Genomic DNA, 18,431 nt, shown 5'->3' with positions numbered 1-18,431 from the left:
CACATGGTGTGGGCATCCATTCAGGCATGTGGACTGACCCACCATCATAGATGGCCTAGTCTTGCATTTGATTCCACAAGGACAAAGGTGTCAGCCAAACCAGAGTCTGGATATGCTTTGAGCGATAATCAAATGTCACTGCATCAGAATGGACGTGGCCTTGATGAGCTGAGTCTGTTTCTGGGACAGGTTAGAGACCTCCACACAGCTCTGAGACTCTCTGAAACAAATGCTACCCTGTACTGCTTCACCCTGTACGTGGAGTCTCAGCTTAGCAGCTCTTCTCCTTCCATCTCTGAGGGCAGAAACTATAATACATTTTTATTATATCACAGTTTCTGATAGTCTACCAGACATACGGTTCATAAATGTTTATGCAATGAATAACTACTTGCTTAACAAATGCTGAAAATAATAAACTTGTCAGGGGGGTTTACATCACTCTTGAGATACTCTTGAGGCTATTCCGGGGCCACATGGACTTACTGTGTTTGCCTTGACTAGCCTGCCAGAGAGCCTGATGTGACAACTGAGGCACAGCCCAGATAAGAACAATAAGGCACTGAATGATCAAGCTCTCAGTTGATGGATGTGTCCCTGCTGCAATGTAAAGCTTCTCACAATAGAAGGTGACATTAATGAAATTTTGTGTAATAAGAATAACCTTTATGCAACAAGTTAGGCTGGATATATCCTACAAAGTTCCCTCAGTATACAGGTCCCAGGGATATTTGGAGAGAAAATATTCTGCAAATTGACCTGTAGTTGTCTATTTAAAAAAATACACACACTGTTCAATAACCCCACACAAGAAACAACAAAAATACAAATATATGAGTTAATAATATTAATTTCAAACTATTAGAAAGGTAATACCACCTAAGTCATCAAGTATAACCTATCAAAAAATGTCTCCAGGACATTCATTTTGAGGGGAACCTCAAAATGACAGGCCTATAGTTACAATTAGCCCTACTTTCTATTTATATTATCTTAACTTCTCTTGAAATCTATTTATATTTTCAGTTTATACTGTCTTGATCTAGATATTTTCCTTTAAAGTTGCTTGCAGTATTCTTTCTTGCCTCTTCTCTTCATGCAATGACCTCCAACAATGTTTCTGCTCCCCACGTCTTTCATTTCAATTCACACTCCATTAGTGAGACTTCCTATGTCCTCGTGATTGAGTCACTCAAGCCTCATTCAATCAAGGTTTTCTTCAATGGCTTCTGAGTGCACAATAAGTCAAGACTCATAAGACTAAGCAGTTAATTTCCTAGTAATTTGCCTCTAGGTCACATTCAATAACATCTTCTAGACAAGAAGTCTACATTCTGTACTGATGAAGTACTCTGCTGTTCAATGTACCTGTGGCTCATTCCTGGAAGGTGTACCTTGGCCATGTCACTGCCTCCTTTGTGGAACCCCCTTCACTCTCCTCTAAACACAAAACCTACCCCCAAGTCAAACTCCAGAATTTTAATCTTCTCATCTAGCAACTATCCTTTGGGATTTGGAAGTTCAACCATGTTTGATGAAATATTTGCTATACTGGTAATTAACTTCCAGAACTTTTATTTTCTAGGTAGATTTTCATGTAGTGCCAAGGCCATTATCGTCCCCTGTCTGTCTCCCGATTCATTTCCCAAAATACATTCCCAGAATGCATTATAAGGAGGTGCTCAATGCAAACTGGACACTCAATGAGTGATTCTAAACTGTTAAGAGTCACTTATTTTTGTCTGAAAACCACAAAGCTTAGGATTTTCCCTTTAGTTTTCGTCATCTGTCAATGAGCTAGTGTCTCAATTTAAAGAATCAGATGCATTATTCAAATGTACCTACTTCTGAATTATATTAGAGGGTCTCAGAGATAGGACCTGGAAAACAATGCTCTCTTGTAGCATTGAATAAGGGTGAGTCACTTTATACCAGACAAGAGAGTATTATAATCCAGAAATTGTTTCTTCCCACTGTGGCAGAAAAGGAAAAACTCATTTATTTTAGCCAAACATGTATACTATACACCTTATTCAAAACAAAATCCACATTACTTGGGAGAGCATTAGAAATGCCAAGTATTGAGTTCTCACAAACATTAAATTTGCCCTTTTAGCAAAACCTAAAGCAACTCAAAAAGCACTGAACAATTTGAGAATGGGCAGAGATAACTGCATCAGAGTTTGGGGTGCTGTTTCATTCTGTCTTCTGATGAGGAGGTTACTCCAGTGATGCTGCCGAGGAAATCAGGTGTGAGAAAGAGAAGCTAGGCTTAGCACACACGAGGCATGAGCACCACCATTGGAGCCATTCTCTCTCCCAAGGGAGTTTCTGAATGTAAGTCCCTGGGACTACAGAGCTTTTGTGCTTTCAAAGTAGCCTACTCCAGTGTCTCCAGCACAATTGTTGGCCCCAAGCCCCCAGGGCATCTTGTTCAGTAGATTCCCACTGGGCCTGGACCTCTGCATTTCTCAGAGCCTTCAGCTAACACCAATGGTAGTATCTCTGGTCCAGGAACTACAACTACTTGCTTCTACCATCTACAAATAGCAAGTTGTTTTCCTGGAGGATTTTCCTTTCCGTGCACTCTCAGAAAAGGGCAGGTACTGAGCTAGCAGAGCGAGGCAGAAAAGAGTGGCAGAGAAATGTTTGATTTGTGTTCCAGGAATGTCGCTGTTAGCACTTCTCTGTAGACGATGGGGAAAAAAGAACTGAAGAAATGACTGCAGCAACAGCTGTGTCACCCACGGGTCTCTCTCAACCGGTATTACTCAGAAAAAGAAACCCATTGCAGAATTTAATTTCAACAGGGAAGCATTAGAAACAACAAACATGGGGAAACATATTCCATTAAGCGCCAGAACAAGGAATAAATATAAAAAATGCTCACAAGAATACTTTTATGAACACAAAGTAGGAACACTAAGTAGGAACACAAAAACATAATAAGAAGTTTGTTTTTCTTATAGACTACACAATCAGGCATTAGTTAACCTCACTGCAAGTTCTGGAAGGAAGCATTGTTTTAATCTAAGGTTCAAAGGTGATCAAGATGGTTCTGAAAAATGACCCTCTGAGACCTGAATTTGAATCTCCAGGGTCAGGCAAAGAAAGGAAAATGTGAGTTTTTATCTAATTGGCTTTGAAAAGAATAAAAGAATGCCTTTATAAATGTCTAATTTTTTTATCCCAGATTGCTCAATTGTTAAAAAGCTGACTGTCTATAAATAAAACAACATATTTATAAATCAAAGAGCTCCACCTAGAGTTGAAAATTGTTCTTACATACATATACTCCACAAGACACTGCATCCGTATCTGTTATACCCTGTCCTTTCACTGATACTAAAAATGTACATTTTTTATAAAATTCTTATAAAAGTTCTTTCTAAATTGTAAGATACTGGAAACTAAAGGAGAACTTAATTGGGCCAGAGACATAGTATGGGGGAAAGCACTTGCCTTTCATGAGGCAACTCCAGCTAGATCCCGGGCACCTCATATGGTCCCCTGAGCACTGCCAGGAATGAGCCCTGAGCACACAGCTAGGAGTAAGCCCTGAGCATTGCTGGGTATGGCCCAAATTTTTAAAAAATGAAAACATAAATTAAAAACATAAAGAATTGACATTTTTTATAATGTCTATAACCCTGTTTTTTGTCTAAAACTTTAGCAGTTAATTTGTCACTGAATAATTTAGTGGTGTCATAAGGCAAATGATTTAAAAGCTGAATCAAGTTTAAGGCATCATGAAGACAACTTTAAAAATTCTAATCTTACTGATTGACCTTGAACAACTTATCTTCTGGCTCAATTTTCTCTTCAGTAGCTGAACACTAACATTCTGGGAGTCTCAGGAGTAGGTGATGCCTGAGTACACCCCCAGACACTGGCACAGCTGTCGACTGGGGGCTCCTGGTTACTAGTAAAAGCTCACCATGGATTCTCCCCTGAAAACTGGCTGCATTGCACAGATGATTGCTGAGCTCACTCCCACCAACTGTGCGTTGCTCAGGCTAAAGTTTCACAGGCTGGAGGAGCTTTTCAGACAGATTGCTGACATTTCCCTTAGGGGCTTCTAATTCTGTAGGTGCTCAAGAATTTTCATTTTCTAACAAGTCACTTGGCTGATGCTACAGGGTCCTTGGTCATACTTTGAAAACCAATGTCCTAGCCAATAACACAGAAATTACCATGTTAGAATCCCACAAATAATTCTTACTCTATACAATCATAATACAATGTTATTTTTGTTTGGTCGGTTGGTTTTGGGGGTGTATCTGGCAGTACTGAGGGGCTACTTTCATGTGTATTGCCAGAGATCGAACTCCAGCCACATGCATATTTTACATGCCTTCAATCCAGTGAGCTGAGCCCAGAGGTGGTGAAATAGCCTCCCTGTCTCCAATCTTTCTCTCATTCACAATTCATACTACCAATGAAGTTAGCATCCTAGCTCACAAGTCCTAGTGTGTTTAAATCCTAGTGTCCTGAAACTTTTTAATGACTCCTCTATGCTGACAGAAGGATGAGCTGAAGTGAGATGCAATGATCTTCAGCTTGAATCCAAATCATCTTTCTGGCCCACTTTCCATAGCCCAGTTATGAATTTGAAAAGATATGCACATATCTGAGTTTACTAAAGATATATCCAGGATCTGGAAACAACCTAAATGTCCAGGTGAATGGGTAAAGAAGCTGTACTATATCCACACAGTGTAACATGAGAAAAGATGAAATCATGCAGTTTCTGCACATGAATAAAACTGGAGAGTATCATGTAAGCTGAAAGGAAAACGACAAATCCCACATGATCTCACTTATCTGTGGAATAAAGAGAGACAAAACAAGGGAGTAGAGAGAACTTAACAGTGACAAGTTGGATTACAAAACTGACCAAAAGTGAGGGGCAGGCTAGAAGGAATGAAGGTCAGACTAGAGGTAACACCAGGACAATACGGCGAGTGCTGGGTACTTTGACTGGTGGTGGATGCACTGCCTTAGTACATCAACTTTATAACCTTAACACTACTGAATGTTACCCAAACTAGAATACAAATTTTAAAATAATTTTCAATACAACAATTTCTTGTTGTGCATCAAAATATTATCTGTATTTATTTCTAAGCACTAGGTTTATGCATAAGCATATTTAACTTCCATGCCCTAATCTTTATGTGGCTCAATTTGCTCAAATTACCTAAATACAAGAATTCTTAATTTTTCAGTATTTATTTGAAAAACACTTTATAAATTTGGTTCTTAAGGGTTAATCACTAAGTTTAAATTTTATCCCCCGTTGGCTCATACTGAGAAACCAACATGTCAGAGTACTGAGGAGAGCATAGACCTGCTCTCAGTGCGTGGGGGGTAGGCAGCAAGCACACATTTTCTTGGTTATGGTGGATAAAGATTACACCTTGGCAGGAAACAGTCCAAAAAAGTCCTCTGAGAGTAATGTTGAGGGCATGGCAGACCCTCCTCCAAAACAGCATTACTGGACTGTGGGCTCACGGTGGGAGCAGACAGTGAACCGATCTCAAGTTCCAGTTCCCAGGGTTTCTGCACTACACCCCCTCGGTTCCCAAGCCATGCTCCCACTCATCACCTCCTCACCCCGGCACCTCTTAGCTTGGCTATCTCTCTCATGGCAAACCTTCTTGAACCTTCCTTCTAAGGCAGGGAAGACGCCAGGCCCTCATGCCATTCACCGCTATCTGAAATGTCTATCTACTTTACGTTTATTGTGGGTCTCCCACCAAAGGAAATTGAAACGTACCTGTGACTCATAGCTGATTCCCAGAACCTAGAACTCCGCTTATCAACTTCAATAGGCACCTAATTAGTAATTGTGGGATAAATTTTAAACTATATGTGTACAAAGACACTGACTGAAAGATTCATAATTGAAAAAAAAGTCAGCAATAACCTGTGTCTACTAATAAATGAATGCTTAAATCATGAAATATGCAGGCAATGGCATAACTGCAGAAATTTAAAAGAACACCTACTACTCATTTATAGCAAATATCTTCTCACAACAGGGAATTCTCATTTTTTCCCATATAAAAGTAATATTAAGGAACAACAAGAACACAGAAAGTTCAACTAGCAATGAACATCTTAGTAAACCCTCAGACAAGGGCTTAATGATTCTATGATAATAACAATTTCCCCAAATTTTCTTTTATTTTCCCAAAGGTTGCCCTTGAGTACAACCAGATGTGGCTAATCACCCTCCCCCAAGTTAAAAAACTAAATATTTTTATAAGATTTTTAATTCAAGATACACAATTACCATTTAACTGAGAACTATTTTTTTGAATCCAAAACTACATGTGCACACACACAAAGAAATGAACAATCAGGTCATAAAAAAAAAATTTTTAACTCTTATGAAAGAAGCCCACCTGAAGAGGATCATCATTTTTTTGTATACATACTGTAGTTCATTAATGAGACTTTGTAATATAAAGATATATGACATATGGCTCCAAAATTACATAGTAATCAATATCCTACTTTCATTTTTAAATTTGGCTTGCTATCTCCAAATGAAAAGGGACTGAATGTACTTTGTGACTCAGTCACATCGTGGCTCCACATATAAATGCTTTTAGTTTGGAGGTCTTTTGTCCTCAAAAAAAATTACCACTCCTTCTTAAAGAAAAATCTATTTTGTATAGGTTTTATCACAGTTTATATCTAGTGGTATAATGCTATATAACAATTTGCATTTATTAGCAAGAAAATACAAAAAAATGGATAGTTTGGAAAGAAAAAAGGTATTTCAAGTAAAAGAATCGATCTCAAAGGCTTCTGTGCATCAAATACTGTTGGTGTAACATACCTCGGCAGAGAGAGAAAGAGAGAGAAAGAGAGAGAGAGAGAGAGAGAGAGAGAGAGAGAGAGAGAGAGTGAAAATTCATGCCATAGAGATGTGCTGGGGGTGGTGAGGGAGAAGAACTGGGAACACTGATGGTGGGAAATGTACACTGATGTAGGGATGGATGTTAGAACACTGTATGATTGAAACCTGACCATGAGCAGCTTTGTAACTGTGTCTATCACTGAGATTCAATAAAAAAAATTAAAACTTACCTCTACAACTAGAATCATACAGTGAAATTTACACAATAATGTCATCCTTATGAGAAAACCACAGAAAACAAAAAGAAGACACATGTAGCACATCTGCAGCACATGCCTGGGCACTGTTGGTCTGCTGGCAAGGAAAGAGCAGGGCTGCTCCAATATAGTGCCCGCCACTCCCCTGTTACAGTCCGCATTAAAAAATCTGGAGTGAAATCACACCCATGATCTTCAAGATAAATCAATTCTTGTTTACAGAATTCATTGTCATATTATTCTTTTGTAACATGCTTTTAGGGGGCAGAGCAGCATTGCAAGTAGAGCATTTGCCATGCACATGACCGATCCGGGTTCAATCCTCAACACTACATATGGTCCCCCGAGAGCAAGCAGAGTGATCTCTGAACACAGAGCAAAGAGTAAGTCCTGAGCACAACTGGGTGTGGCCCATAACCAATATAAATAAGTGTTTTCAATAACTAAAAGAAAATACCACTATTATACTTAGTCTGACTTTACAACAAATTTGTCATTTCTCTTTCTGTGGCTTAAATTTTGATAATTAGTGCTTTAGGCAGTGCACTGCACACTGCTGACACTAAAGGAATAAATTCATTCTTTGAAATCAAAATATTTTTGTTTCATATGCAGGAGTCTCAGGTTTAATCCCCAGTACCACAAGATCCCCCAGCACTCTCAGGGGCAACTTGCAAGCATCACGGTTGAAATCACCTACCTTCAGATTTCTTGTTAGAAAAATGAGCCCTAACTTAATCCACTTTGAATGTGGTTTTTTTTTGTATTAACTTACACTGAAATAAGGGCTCAGCAAAGTAAGAGGAAAACACATAAAGGAATTACAATACAGTATACACAAGCTACTACAAGTGAATACCAGCAAGGAAAACAAATCAGCTTCTTCATGTGGTCCACAGGAAACTCAGGGTTTGAGGCATCAGGGAGCACAGAAGAACCACCTGCAAATTTCACTTCTGGGAGTTCCTTGGCAAAAAGGCCTCTCTGGCCAGGGAGGTGCTTCAAAGCTATGCCTCAGTCACTGCATGTGAGAGCCACAGCTTCAAACCAGCAAGGACATCTCACAGTTCCACAAAACACCGTGCCGGAATGGCCCATGAGCACAGCCAGTAGGACCCCCAAAAAAGGAAGGGGACACTATGACAGTGGTGCAGGGTGTGTGGAAACCAAACTAAAAAGGCTGGAAACCAGAAAACCAGCTTTCCATAAAACACATCGAAGTTTCACAAAAAGAGGACCAAGAAGAGAGGAGGAAATAAATTACCAAGGGAAGACAACTCTCTTGCAAGAACCCAGCATCTAAAGTGAAACCCAGGTACCAGAAACATGGCATAGGGGATAAGGTAAGGTAGTCATGTATGTGTGACCCCAGTTGGATTCCTAGCACCTCATGTGGTCCCTCAAGTGCTACCAGGAGTGAGCTCTGAGCACAGAACCAGGAGAAAGCTCTGAACACTTTAAGGTGTGATGGAAAGTTCCAAAAACAAATAAAATAAAATTCAGTCATGAACAAAACAGAAGTGAGTAAAAGTGAAGGGAAAAGTCAAACAGCTGAGCATGTTCTGAGATAAATAAGCAGTGGAACTCCCTACTCTTTGGATAAAACTGACATCCAATATCTCACTAACAACACAAGAACTCACAGAGGCAGGCCTTCAAAGTTCTGAGTCAGAGATAGGTTTCTGAGGAACCGAATGTTATAACTGAACGTCATTCACTAACAAGAAATGTTGTAACTGACATCAATCAAGTGTGAAGGCAAATGAAGGCAGGTGAACAAACTTCTTGTCTTTAATGCGCCTTTCCTTGGGAAGCTTATAGAAAACTGCATTTCAAGAAAACATGATCAAGAAAATTAAAAGCCACTGCAGGAAAGGATCAGAGTTGAGTACCACAAAAACAGCTGTGCCCTGGGCCTCGCCCCAGCCCAAAGGAAGACAGGCCTGCAAGGTAAGTGTAACCGACAGGTCACAGAACATGCCTTGTGCTTGGGGGCATATCTGAGGTGAAAATACATTGATGGGTACACAGAGCTTCTCTCGGAGAACGATAGTAAAGTATTCCGGGGCGAAGCAGTGCTCAGAAGCAACCGGAGCTATGCTGACATAGCTCCAGAGGTGCTGACAGTGGGGTGGGGGCAGGGAAGGGGGCTGCTCTGCTGGGAATTCAACTCAGAACACATATAACACATGTGTGCTCCCACTCAGGCTATCTTCCGACCCCAACAGTGATTTTACACAATGTGATTCAACAAGCACTGGACATATACAGGATGCTGTATCCAAGGGTTACAAAATACATCTTTTGCAAAGCATGGAGTTCTTAAAGTATATAGTTGTGAGGCAGAAGTCAATAACAAAAGGATACCTAGTATATCTGGCTATATTACATGTGTATGATTTTAGAATTCTAATATGATTAGTAGTACTAATGTATAATACACCAAAACAGAAAAGGAAGAATATTCTATACACAGTAGTGTAAAAGAATATATGTTTCCCCCAATTTTCCTATGTTAGTTAATATCTAATCCCTCAGATGATTATACTTGGAAATTGGCCTCTGAGCAGTCACAGGTTATGAGTATGGGACCTTAAGACTGGGTTGATGATCTTGCAACACAAACTTTTTCTACAGGGTGTTTACCTGCCTTGTACATGGCACACCTGGGTTCTATCTCTGGCATCCCATATGGTTCTCCAAGCCCCACCAGGAGTAATCCCTGAGTACAGAGAGAGGAGTCAGCCTGAGTACCACCGGGTGTGGGCCAAAGATAAAAATAAAGAGACAGAGAGACCTTTTCCTGTCTGTCAGGAAACAATGAAAAGTTGATAGTCAGCAGCCCAGAAGAAGGCTCTTATTTCCAGACTATGAAATTTAAGTTTCTGTGGCTTATTAACCACCCCATTTATGGGACTTTATTACATCAGCCCAAACAAAGACAAATATTCAGAAATAAACTTAGCAAGAAAAGCACAAAGTCTACATCACAACTACAAAATCATGCTGAAGGATAAAAAGTCTAAGAAACTGAAAATATATCCTTTTCTTATATGAAAGATTTAATATCAATTCTTTTAATGATGTCATTAAAATGTGCAACTAGCCCTTTGGATCCGGCTGCGGAGCGAGCATGATGGAAGAGCCCAAGGGAGCGCCCTTGGACTCCAGGCAGCCCACTGAACTAATTCCGGCATGGGACCAGAGACCCCACGGTGCTCTGAAACAGTGGGAACCGGGCATCCCCCAATTCTTTTAACCTGTCTCTCTCTCTCAACTCCTCCCTCCTGAGCACAGCGCAGGATCCGCGGTTTTCCTGAGCGCAAAATGGAGCCGGCGATCCAGCTGAAACAGGACGATTTCGTGCGCTTGCGGGAGACCCCAGGGGGCGGGGGCGGCGACCCCCGCCCACCGCAGATAGATATTTAAACCCACCTCCCCCACGTGTGCTTCCCTTTGGATCCGGCTGCGGAGCGAGCATGATGGAAGAGCCCAAGGGAGCGCCCTTGGACTCCAGGCAGCCCACTGAACTAATTCCGGCATGGGACCAGAGACCCCACGGTGCGCTGAAACAGTGGGACCCGGGCATCCCCCAATTCTTTTAACCTGTCTCTCTCTCTCAACTCCTCCCTCCTGAACACAGCGCAGGACTTCTCCATCTTATGAGCACCATAAAAGGGTAAAAGTTTGTAGTGATGTTATTTCTGGTTGTACTTTCCCTGGACTTTATACAGAAACCCAAAACCACGCGGCTGCTGCCGCGTGACCTAATGTCATCTTAGCATCAGCAATATGTAATGGTTCGCTTTTAATGGGTCGGACTTTTGTGGGAGATCCTAACAAGAATAGTAAGTCTGTTGCTGAAATATTGAAGGCAATCAAAACGGTAGCCATCTCTCTAGACTAAACTAAGCTATATCCCCACGCCAGCTGAGAAGAAATTTTCTTCTTTCTCGGGAAGAAACGCGGCGTGTCGTCAACTACAGTGTGATGTCCATTAAGCAAACAGACCTGGTGGCGTGGGAATGGGATATAAGGGGAAAAATTATGTACATGGAACAGTGGGACGCTGGTGGAATCTCGAGCCGGAGCCGATACCAGCGCAAGACCTTCGGTTCCAGAAACTGCTTGCAGACACTCTACTAGTCTATCAACTAAGCCAGAGCCCCACGTCTGCTGATGACGGGAAATAACCATCCTTTTCGTTTTTTGTTTTCGTTTTTTTTTTCCCTTGTCAGGCAGCGTGGCAATTACTAAACAGGCGTGAACTCGGTGGCGCGGGGCAAGGGGGAAAAAGAAAAGTTATGTAACAAACAGCGGGACTTAATATCTCTATATTCTTAGTAGTGGAGAACTATCAAATGCCTCCTTGGCAATAGGACTGCTTTTCTTTTTGGGGGGAAACCCCAACAACGGTAGTGAGTTGTGTGTTGAAACATGGAATGTAATCGAGATAAGGCATAAACGAAGTGAAACTTATCAAGTACAAGGGTGGGGACTGGGGAGGTGGGAGGGGGCGGCAGGCATACTGGGGGGGTTGGTGATGGAAGATGGGCACTGGTGAAGGGAAGGGTGGTTGAGAATTGTATAACCGACATAATCCTGAGAACTATGTAACCCTCCACATGGTGATTCAATAAAATTAAAAAATAAATAAATAAATAAAATGTGCAACTAAAAACAAGTCACATATGGACTATTACAAAATAAAAAAGGACATTGGATAGAAGCTAAGGAAATCTCAATAAAGAATAAACTTAGTTAATACTAATGATCTAAATTGGCTCATTAGTTGTAATGAGCCAATGATTCACACTAATGTAAAATGAGGAAACAGTGAAAAGTACAAGGAAACTATACTAGTTTAATTATTTTTATATCTAAAATCGTTTTAAAATCAAGATCTATTTTCCAAAGCATATTTGTGAAACAACCAGAAAAGTTTTCTTTAAAATAAATATATAGGGGCTGGAGCGATAGTACAGCAGAGAGAGCATTTGCCTTACATGTGGCCAATCCAGGTTCAATGCCCGGCATCCAATATGGTCCCCCAAGGACTGTCAGGAGTGATTCCTGAGTGCAGAGCGAGAAGTAATCCCTAAGAATTGCTGGATGTGACCCAAATCAAACAAACAAACAAAACAAATATAATCTCAATTAGATAAAGTAATTAGATACCTGAAAGTTTAACAAGAAGATAAAGCAAATAAAAAATAGTAAATGTAAATATACTTCAATTCTTCTTAATAAAACCAATATGTCACTGTCACTGTCATCCTGTTGCTCATTGATTTGTTCAAGCAGGCACCAGTAACATCTCTCATTGTGAGACTTGTTACTGTTTTTGGCATATCCAATACACCACGGGTAGTTTGCTAGGTTCTGCCATGCGGGTGAGATACTCTCGGTAGCTTGCCAGGCTCTCAGAGAGCGGCGGAGGAATTGAGCATGGGTCAGCCGCATGAAAGGTGAACACCCTACTGCTGTGCTATAGCTCCAGCCCAAATAAATAAATAAACAAAAAAGAACGCTAAGCTTTAAGTACGATTCAGATAAAAAGAAGGGATAATTCACAGTCAAATCAAAGTCAGGGGGAAATAAAGGTAGTCTATTAGACCATCCCTATTTTAGATCACTTGTATCACTTGTAGTCCCGTTGATCTTTGATTTGCTCGAGCGGGCGCCAGTAACATCTCCATTTGTCCCTGTCGTGAGCTAGTGCAGCCCAATGATACCTGCTCACTCCAGGAACAGAAAGAGCCTCAAATCGTTCACTCAGAGATTTGATGAAGAAATCTGACCATCTAGTTAGTGGGCGGCCATGAGGTCTTCTGACATCCCGTGGAATTCAGTCTGTAACAGCTCTAGTTCAACGGTCGTCTCTGAATCGCATTACATGACCGGCCCATCTAATTTTTGATGCCTTGGCAGACGAGATAGCATCCCTGATTTTTGACTGTCAACGGAGGTCAGAACTCCGGATTCCTTCTCTCACTTGAGTGAGACATGATATTCCCAGCATAGCTCTTTCAATTCCTCTTTGGGATACCCTAATAGCATTCTCATCCTGCTTGTGTAGGGCCCAGGTCTCTGAGGCATATGTTAGTGCAGGAAGAACAGTGGAATCGAAAAGATGTGTCCAGAGTCGGAGGTTCTTCATTCTCTTAACCACCTCTTCGACGCTCCTGAAGGCATTCCACGCTGCTCTCTTCCTCCTGTGCAGTTCTGGCACCAAGTCATTCCTCATGTTGATTTCTCGACCCAGGTACACATAGTTGCTGCATTCAGAGATGTTCATTCCATTGAGAGCAAATGGAGCTTCAGGGACCAGTTCATTTTTCATGAACATCGTCTTGTTGAGATTCAGCTGCAATCCGACCTTTCCACACTCATGGTCGAAGTCAGCCAGCATTTGTGCCACTTGGCTAATGTTTGGCGTTATGAGAACGATGTCATCAGCGAAGCGGAGGTAGTGTAATTGCCGACCGTCTATCTTCACTCCCATTCCTTCCTATTCCAGTTGTCGCATGATGTTCTCAAGGGAGGCAATGAAGAGTTTCGGTGAAATGGTATCACCCTGCCGCACCCCTCTCTTTACATCAATGATCACTTCCTTGTAGAATGATGAGATCCTGGTGGTGAATCCACAATACAGCTTGCGGAGGATTTTTACATATTGAGTTTGAACTCTCTGTTTGACCAAGGCTTCGATAACCACCTCAGTCTCAACAGAATTGGAGGCCTTCTTTAAGTCAATGAACGTTAGACAAAGCAGCATCTTGAACTCTAGCGAAACTTCAATGAGTTTGATCACTGTGTGGATATGGTCTATCGTGCTGAATCCTCTTCAGAACCCGGCTTGCTCGCATGATTGTCCTTTGTCTAGTGTTCTGCCTATTCTGTTTAGGATGACATGAGTGAACAACTTGTAGACGACAGACAACAGAAAGATTGGGCGATAGTTGCTGATGTCGTGGATGTCTCCCTTCTTGTACAACAGAACGGTCCTACTGGTTTTCCACTGGGATGGAACCTTGCATTCAGACAGGTAGCATGTGAAGAGTCGGGCCACTGTATTGATGAGTACTGGCGGCAGATTCTTCAGGTGTTCGGGTCTGACCTTGTCCAGACCAGGTGCTGTTCGTGTCTTTACCAGCGAAATGGCGTGTCGGATTTCAGAAGGGAGAATGTTGGGAACGACATATCCATCCTGCGGAATTTGGTATGTGGGCAGGTGGACATGGCTGTCAAAGAGATCCGAGTAGAAGTCATGAATAATCCTCTCCATTGCCTTTCTGGAAGATGTGATAGATCCATCGGGACGTCTGAGGGCAGTCATCTTGGTCTTGTAGTTGGCGAAGGACAGGCAAGCATTGCAAATACTTTTCCCAGCTTCTGCTGCACTGGCCAACACTGCTGCTCTTCTCTCTTTGAGGTCTTCCTTTATTGCATCTCTGCACAGCTTTGTGAGCTCGGATGTTAGCTTGTGGTTGCCTGAGGCTCGCGCCAAACCACATTGACGAATGAGCTCGAGAGTTTCCGAAGACAGGCATCTGTTTGTGGCTTTCTCACTCTCGGCATTCTTCACACAGACATGGAGGTGCTGAACCAGTCGATCATATTCCTTGTCGATGTTGTCAAGGACGGCATCTTCCCACGTTGCTGCAATAGTGCTAAAGAGCTCCCAGTTGGTGGTCATTCTGGGAGTTGCCTTCTTAGACTTAAATTTTGCAGACTATTCTCCCCGCTCTGTGAAGTAGAATTTTGCACGAAGGAGACGGTGGTCTGATCTCGTTTGGAATTTTGGGACAACAGCGACATCGGTCAGGCAAAACCTTTGACTGAATATGAAGTGGTCAATTTCATTGTGGAACTGACCACCGGGAGACTCCCATGTCCAGCGTTTAGGTTTGGCCTTCTGGAACTGTGAGTTACCATGGATGGTCTTGGTCGACATGATGAATTCAGATAGTATCTCATCCTGATTGTTCCATTCTAGGCCATGTGTCCCAATGTGGAGTTCATCGGGCGACCTTCTCGGACCTATCTTGGCATTAAAATCACCAACAATGATCTTCTAGAAGGTGTGGTCTTCTTTATAGAACTTCTCCAGTTCCATGTAGAACCTCTCAATTTCTTCTTCATCGTAGTTGGAAGTTGGTGCGTAGACGATGAAGACAGAAACTGCAGGCAAATGAGCCACATCTATTCAAGCGTAATCATCCAATTCGGGTTGTTAGGCCTTCAAATGAATCGATGCTCATGGCCAAGTTCATGTTGACAAAGACACCAATGCCACCAACGCCTCTGTTGTTGCATGTTCCGAGGAACAATTCTCCACTGTCGAAAATGGCGTGATGTGATTGATGTCTCCTCGTTTCAGTCAGACCAATGATGTCGTACTTGATCTCTGCGCTTGCACCATCAGGTCCTCAATGGATGCTTCTGATGCCAGTGACCATGGGTTGAAAGTACAGACAATCATCTTAGTCTTTCTTCGTTTTGGCAGTCTAGTTCGTCCCCAAGATTTTTTCAGCCTCTCTTTGCTCATCTTTCTTAATGCTGACATATTGGGGGCTCTTTCTGTGACAGGTGAATGAGGCCAATTGTTGTTACTGTTGTTGGCATATCGAATATGAGACGGGTAGCTTGCTAGGCTCTGCCGTGCGGGCTCAATAATCTCGGTAGCTTGCCGGGCTCTCCGAGAGGGACGGAGGCTTTTAGGGCAGTCTCCAATCGCCCTTAGAGGTGTTACCATGGTTCACACTAAATTTGAACCCTATCAAAATATGGTATGGGAATAATAGGTATTAAGAATTTTATGGTGAGCCCTGCAAAACCAGCTCTAGGTTCAACGAGACCTGGAAACAAGATCCTCTGTCTGCCTCCTCCAATCCCCAGCATCTGAGGGAGGGGTCCAACCCAGACGCCCCACCCTACCCAAGATAAATACCTCACTGGCCAACCCCCACTACATCCACTACCCAGACACCACCACCCTCCAGGTTGCCCTCTGAACACTTGGGCCGAAAACCAATATGTAGTATTAATAAAGATATATAATGATAATAAAAAATTTAAAAATGATGAGTGCAATCTTTCTATGTCTGTCTCTCTCTTTCTGACTTATTTCACTTAGCATGAAACTTTTCATGCCAATCCACTTAGATACAAAATTCATGACCTCCTTTTTTCTAACAGCTGGATAGTATTCCATTGTATAGATGTACCAAAGTTTCCTCAACCAGTCATCCGTTCTAGGGCATTCGGGTTTTTTCCAGATTCTGGCTATTGTAAACAGTGCTGCGATGAACATACATGTGCAGATGTCATTTCGATTATACTTTTTTGCCTCTCTGGGGATGGCTTGGAGGCTGACCTCACATTCTGCGGAAAGGGCAACTCAGAGAAGGATCACCAACTATAATGCAGTCGAAGGACATGCGGGGTAAGGGAGTTGTGGGCTGAATGAGGGCTAGAGACTGAGCACAGTGGCCACTCAACACCTTTATTGCAAACCTCAACAGCTAATTAGAGAGAGAGAACAGAAGGGAATGCCCTGCCACAGTGGCAGGGTGGGGTGGAGGGAGATGGGATTGGGGAGGGTGGGAGGGATGCTGGGTTTACTGGTGGTGGAGAATGGGCACTGGTGAAGGGATGGGTTCCCGAACTTTGTATGAGGGAAGCATAAGCACAAAAGTGTATAAATCTGTAACTGTACCCTCACGGTGGTTCACTAATTAAAAATAAATAAATTTAAATAAATAAATAAATAAATAAATAAATAAAAATACTGTCTTTCTTAAAAAAAAATAAAAAATGATAGTTTGATCAGTGGACCAGAACAAAGAATTCAGAAATAAAATTCATTTTATATAAGAAAATTCTGTATGAGAAAATGGATTTCAATTCATTAAGAATAACTACTTAATAAAGTTGGCACAAATAAAAATACCCCAAGACACCTCCTAATCAGAATGAAAACCACAAATAGAGATAGAAACAGCAAGATCACAGAAGGAAATTGCTTACAAAGAAATATACTTAAGATTTACAGCAGTAGGGTCCCTTTCTCCCCACATCCTCTCCAACAGCGGTTGCTTTTGTTCTTTTGGATGTGTGCTAGCCTCTGTGGTGTGAGGTGGTATCTCATGGTTGTTTTGATCTGCATCTCTCTGATGATTAGTGATGTAGAGCACTTTTTCATGTGTCTTTTGGCCATTCGTATCTCTTCCTTGGTAAAGTTTCTGTTCATTTCTTCGCCCCATTTTTTGATGGGGTTGGATGTTTTCTTCTTGTAGAGTTCAACCAGTGCTTTATATACCCTTGATATCAACCCCTTATCTGATGGGTATTGTGTAAATATCCTTTCCCATTCTGTAGGATAGTCTTTGTATTCTGGTCGCTGTATCTTTTGCGGTGCAGAAGCTTTTTAGTTTAATGTAGTCCCATTTGTTGATCTCTGTTTTTACTAGATTGCTTAGTTCCGTGTCATCTTTGAAGATACCTTTATCTTCAATATCCTGGAGGGTTTTGCCTACCTTGTCTTCAATGTACCTTATGGTTTGTGGTCTGATGTTGAGGTCTTTAATCCATTTTGATCTGACTTTTGTGCATGGTGTCAGATCGAGTTCTAAGCCCATTTTTTTGCATGTGGTTGTCCAGTTGTGCCAGCACCATTTGTTAAAGAGACTTTCCTTGCTCCACTTCACATCTCTTGCACCTTTATCAAAGATTAGATGATCATACATTTGAGGTTGTGTGTGGGAATATTCCACCCTGTTCCATTGGTCTGCGGGTCTGCCTTTGTTCCAGTACCATGCTGTTTTAATTGTTACTGCTTTGTAGTAGAATTTAAGGTGGGAATGTCGGCCAGTTCAGCCCTTTTGGAAAACAATATGGACGATTCTCAAAAAACTAGAGGTTGAGCTCCCATTTGACCCAGCAATACCACTGCTGGGAATATATCCCAGAAAAGCCAAAAAGTATAGTCGAAATGACATCTGCACTTATATGTTCATCGCAGCACTGTTTACAATAGCCAGAATCTGGAAAAAACCCGAGTGCCCTAGAACAGATGACTGGTTGAAGAAACTCTGGTACATCTATACAATGGAATACTATGCAGCTGTTAGAAAGAATGAGTTCATGATGTTTGCATATAAGTGGATCAACATGGAAAGTATCATGCTAAGTGAAATGAGTCAGAAAGAGAGAGACAGACATAGAAAGATTGCACTCATCTGTGGAATATAGAATAATAGACTATAAGACTAACACCCAAGAATAGTAGAAATAAGTAC

At 41.7% G+C, this 18,431-nt stretch overlaps 1 protein-coding gene and 2 pseudogenes across 4 annotated transcripts in view; 1 reads left to right on the top strand and 2 right to left on the bottom strand.

The window, feature by feature from the left end:
* LOC129399564 (uncharacterized) overlaps positions 1-18,431 on the top strand; it is a 742,397-nt pseudogene that overhangs the window by 639,571 nt on the left and 84,395 nt on the right.
* ACYP2 (acylphosphatase 2) overlaps positions 1-18,431 on the bottom strand; it is a 165,048-nt gene that overhangs the window by 128,926 nt on the left and 17,691 nt on the right. The gene's annotated exons all lie outside the window — the stretch shown is intronic.
* Positions 12,770-15,613, bottom strand: LOC129399565 (uncharacterized; annotated as a pseudogene).

The sequence above is a fragment of the Sorex araneus genome, chromosome X (assembly GCF_027595985.1).
Source record: "Sorex araneus isolate mSorAra2 chromosome X, mSorAra2.pri, whole genome shotgun sequence".
NCBI classification, from domain to species: Eukaryota; Metazoa; Chordata; class Mammalia; order Eulipotyphla; family Soricidae; genus Sorex; species Sorex araneus.
This window is presented reverse-complemented; position numbering and strand designations above follow the sequence as displayed.